Raw genomic sequence first — 5,407 nt, forward strand, 5'->3', positions numbered from 1 at the left:
AATTTCATGTCTCCTCAGACTCTTTTGGATGCAACAGTTTAGTTCATAAATGTTTTCAGTCTTTTACTATTTTAATTTTATTTTAAAAAATAGCTCTTTTGTATATATGTTATATGCTTTTATTTTAAAATGTCATATTTTTTACATTGTTAAAATGGATGAATTTGTTGTTACTGTGTGCTCAGTTTGATTTTTTTGCCATGAAATATCAACTGTGATATGTTCAAATGAGAGAAAGACAGTTTCATGTAAGGAACTGAGAGATCTTCATGAACTCACATGGCCAGAGTCAAAAGAATAGGTAATTTTTAGGGAAGCAGAATTTTATTTTATCCTTTTTAAAAAATCTATCTTAATTGATACACCAAGCTAACAAGCATATAGCCACTCTGTTCTGTTTCTCTGTTTATAGTAAAATGCAAAGAATAGTTAGCAATACAAAACTACAATGTATTTCAGCCCTTTCTGCAATATGTAAAGTGTGGTCTGCATTATATATCCATTACACTGTTATAAAATACAATTCAAGTATGAAAGGTCTCTGTATGACACTGGGATCTATGATAGTTTTTTTTTTTTTGCAAAACATTAACATAATCAATAAAATGAAAGTATGGTAAGTGAGAAAAAAGGATGTCAAGAGTGTTTAGGTTTCTACCTAAACACTGGATGTTTTAAGTAGCTGGATGTTAATAATTCATCTCCAGCCATGTGGTAGGCGTATACTAAACAGACAATGATCTAAGGAAGTGGTTTGTGTAATGAAAGTTTACCTCATCTTGCTCAGAAGTCACTGAGTTTTTTCAGTCCAAAAAATATCTCATTACAGTAACATGTAGAGACCAGAAAGTCGCATTCAGTGAAATAGAAGATGATGCAATGATCCAAAAAGACCCTCACTTGATGGAGTATTTGGGACTAAGAAACCACATGAATCAGAATTTGGAGGACTTTGAAAGACTGATAGTCACATCTGTCCTGCAACCATATCTTCTGGAACTAACTAGCATCCCTAACCAATCAACTGTCTTTTCTCCAACAGTTCCTAAAAGCATCTTCTGGGACCTAGAATTTTCAATGTCATCATCATACTGTTCTTCTGATTCAGATCCAGGTGCCTATCTACTTTAATTCATTATTCTTTTAAAAAGTGTTTTTTGATTGTCTATAAATGGCTAGTCTACACAAGCCATACTCTGAAGAATCCTAGCACATTTTGGTTTCTCGCCTCTGTCTAAAACTCAGGGTGGGACAAATTGAGAAAGTAGTACTGAAACATATGCATTACTATATGTAGTACAGACAGCTAGTGGGAAGTTGCTGTATAACATAGGGAGCTCAATGCAGTGCTCTGTGACAACCCATCGGGTAGCATGAGGGGTAGGTGGGAGAGGGATTCAAGAGGGAGGGGATATATGTATACTTATGGCTGATTTGGCTTCCCTTGTAGCTCAGTCGGTAAAGAATCTGCCTGCAGTGGAGGAGACCTGGGTTTGATCTCTGGGTTGGGAAGATTCCCTGGAGAAGGAAATGGCAACCCACTCCAGTATCCTTGCCTGAAAAATCTCATGGACACAGGAGCCTGGTGGGCTGCAGTTCATGGGGTCACAAAGAGTCAGGCATGATTGAGTGACTAACACTTCACACTTACGGCTGATTCACATTGTTGTACGGCAGAAACCAACATAACATTGTAAAGCAAATATCTTCCAATCAAAAATAAACTGAAAAGAAAACCTAGAATCGTATCCTATGAGTGAATGCTATCATTTATAGACTACGAAAATGATAGACAATTAGATACTAATAGTACTGACTTGGAACTGAAGTCCCAGGAATCCCCCTACTTTTAGAGCCCTCATTTTTCAGAGTCCCTGCTATCCATCCCCTGAGCAAACCACCATGAGGTAAAAGTTATGCCAACCATATGTGTTTGTCATTCCTGGCTGGAATTAAATTTGTTTCTCCTCATGCTTCATCTTCTGACCTGGATACCCTTCCTTTCTTTCTTTTTATATGTCTTCCTCAATTGTTCTTTCCTGCATCTTGCTGTTCTTATCCTTGGAGTTCTCCGTGACAACCTCTCTCCTGACTTTCTAACTCAGCACTAACCTCAAAATCAGAGGCCTGTGAGTGTTATCTGAGTGTGGGAATGGTGGTACGAGTCTTGGGGTGGTAGACTGGGAAAGATCCAGATCATATAAAAGGTCCTGTGGTAGACAGAGTAGTGGCTGGCCCCTCAAAGATATGCACATTCTAACTCCTGGAAACTGCATATATTATTTACAAGTTAAAGAAGATTTATGCTTGATAATCAGCTGACTTAAAAATGGGGGGATTATACTGGATTATCTAATGCAATGCAATTGCAATGATTTTTTATAAATGGAGAGGGAGATAGAAAAGTTTATAATCAGAGAGAAATACGTGACTACAAAGGTCAGAAGTCAGAATGGTGACTTCTGTATAAAAGACTAAATCCTTTCTGTGTGTATACACACACACCCCTTTTGGTCTAAGGGAAAGGTTTCTTGTAAAAAAAATCAGAAAAAAAGTAAACAATGGCAGACTTAAAATATCAATTTTACTACTGAGACTGTATGAATGGTTATTCTATGTGAAACCTTACCTCCTCCCAGTCTGAATAGACACATGCAGACAGAAAATGTGTCCTTAAGAAGAGTTTTCAATCATTAATGAAGGATGGCTACATATCTAGGAAAGATGATCTAGGAAAATAAATAAGAAAATAATGCATAGATTTAACTACCTGATTGTTTGGTAAAATGATTAATAACTGTGATTATACAAGCAGGGAAGTAGACTGTATGGTTCAGCTATACTCGAGAAGGTTTCTTGGAATCATTGGCACTTGTAAGGATCAGGAGCAATAAGTAGACAAGATTGCATTTCTGGAAAACATAGAAATATATGTGATTAAATGTAGGGATGATGGAAAAATATGGAGGGGCCTATATGAATACCTTTTAAGGAATAGTGTCTTAAAATTTTCATATTTTCAAAAGAGAAATCTGACAGCATAAGGTGATGAAGGGATTTGCAAGACATTGGAAGAATTATTCTATGTTTCTGATTAGTGATGAAGATGACTTGAGAGGGAGGAAAAGAAATGGAATAGTCAGACCAAACAGGAATTTCAAAAAAGGATCATATGAGCCAGCAAATGAGATATAGAGACTGAAGGAGAATGAAGAGTCAGCAGAGCCAGTCCTCAGATGACTGTGTTCCAGCAGCTGGGGAATGATATGATTTTAAAGTGCAGTAACTGGTCAGGAATTGGCAGAAAATAATGAGTCTTAGAGGACTGATGAGTTGACAGGATATTTAGATGAATATTTTCTTCTAGCTATTGAAGTGGTTGGAGTAACTAGAAAGTAAAAGATTGGTTTGTCAAAAACCTAATGATACATTGGCACTACAAATGTAGATTTGCTAATTCACATGTAGTTCCTGTTACTTCTTTGGATTCGAACTTCAGAGAAGATATTACTTAGACTCATGGAGGTAAGACATTTGATATTTACATCCTTGAGATATCTCAGACTGGTTTACTTTGTGAGAGCAAGCTAATCTTGAAATTTTAGTTAACATCCAAGGGCCAATGCGCTCCTATGTCATAGGTCTGTCGGGGCTTTGTTCCACTGCAGTAACAATGCAACTGTGGCAATGTCCATAGATGGGAGATCATTGGTTTAATTGGGATCTCATGGCATTTTGGTAAATGCTGTAGTGGTTGTGACAATAAAGTTCATTTTCCCTAGTGCTTGTTAGTCAGTAAAGTAAAAAGTAAAAAGTCACTCAGTCGTGTCCTACTCTTTGCGACCCCGCGGACTATAGCCTATCAGGCTCTTCCATCCATGGGATTCTCCAGGTAAGGATACTGGAGTGGGTTGCCATTTCCTTCTCCAGGGGAGAAGTTACTGCTGCTGCTAAGTTGCTTCAGTCGTGTCCGACTCTGTGAGACCCTATAGACGGCAGCCCACCAGGCTCCCCCTTCCCTGGGGTTCTCTAGGCAAGAACACTGGAGTGGGTTGCCATTTCCTTCTCCAATGCATGAAAGTGAAAAGTGCTTGTTAGATGATAGGAAAGGAGGGATCCTGGTTGTAGAAAAGACTTGAAAGGAATTCATTTCATTGACAGTTGGTCCTAGGAATCAAATGTGATATTTTGTTCTCAGGGAATGACAATCCACATGATGGCCACTTTGAATTTGATCAATTTTAATCCAGACTCCTTCATTTTGATGGGGATCCCAGGACTGGAGCAGTTCCACATCTTGATTGGGATTCCTTTCTTCTCCATCTACCTCGTGGCCCTTGTAGGCAATGGCATTCTTTTCTACCTCATCACTATGCACCATAGTCTCCATGAACCCATGTTCTTCTTCCTCTTAATGCTGTCCTCTGGAGACCTCATATTATTTATTATAAGTGTCCCCAAAACACTTGGCATATTCTGATTAAAAGCTCAGGAAATCACATTTTCTGGCTTCCTCACTCAGTTGTCCTTCTTCACTTTAGCTTTTTTCTGAACTCAGCCATCTTGTTGGGCATGGCTTTTGATTGTTACATGGCCATTTGATACACTTTGAGATACGCTAGTGTCTTGACACCCAAGACGATTGTTAAGATCATGGTGGGGACTGAGAGTTGAAGCTTTACTGTTATTTTTCCTGTTGTTTTTATGGTGATGCGTTTGCCATTCAGCAGGACCCCTATCAACCTTCACATATACTGTGAGCATATAGGGGTGGCCCGACTTGCCTATGCTGTCATCTCCATCAGTATCTGGTATGGCTTTGCTGTGCCTATAATGACTATTATCTCAGACATGATCCTCACTGGCATCTCCTACACTCTCATTCTTCGTGCTGCTTTCCACCTTCCATCCAGAGATGCCCTCCAGAAAGCCCTCTGCACTTGTGGTTCTCATGTCAGCGCCATCCTCATGTTCTACACACCAGCCATGTTCTCTGGCCTCACTCATCGCTTCGGCCACAGCATCTCTCACACATTTCACATCACGTTTGCCAGTCTCTATGTAGCAATTCCACATGCACTCAAACCCATATTCAAAACAAAGCAGATCAGGGACAAGGTCATCCTTCTATTCTACCCTAAAGGGATGCAGTGACCTGGGGATAAGAACACAGAGAGAAAAATTGTGAGAAATCAAATAATCATATTGATTTAAGAGAACTTTGTTTTGTAAATAAATAACTGGAAGCCTTCAATCAATAATGGATCCAATTCCTATGAATTTCAGTGCCTCAATTCTACTGGGAAAAAATTATTGGTAGAATTAGAGGGGGAGAGGGGATTTTTCAAACCCCAAGAAAATGAGAGGCATCAGATGAAACTATCCTAATTTTTTACAATGAAAAACA

At 38.8% G+C, this 5,407-nt stretch overlaps 1 pseudogene; it reads left to right on the top strand.

Annotated features, from left to right (window-relative positions):
• The first annotated feature begins 4,201 nt into the window (after positions 1–4,201).
• Positions 4,202–5,154, top strand: LOC129628341 (olfactory receptor 52H1-like; annotated as a pseudogene).
• The last annotated feature ends 253 nt before the right edge of the window (positions 5,155–5,407 follow it).

Source organism: Bubalus kerabau, chromosome 15 (assembly GCF_029407905.1).
Source record: "Bubalus kerabau isolate K-KA32 ecotype Philippines breed swamp buffalo chromosome 15, PCC_UOA_SB_1v2, whole genome shotgun sequence".
In the NCBI taxonomy this organism is placed as follows: Eukaryota; Metazoa; Chordata; class Mammalia; order Artiodactyla; family Bovidae; genus Bubalus; species Bubalus kerabau.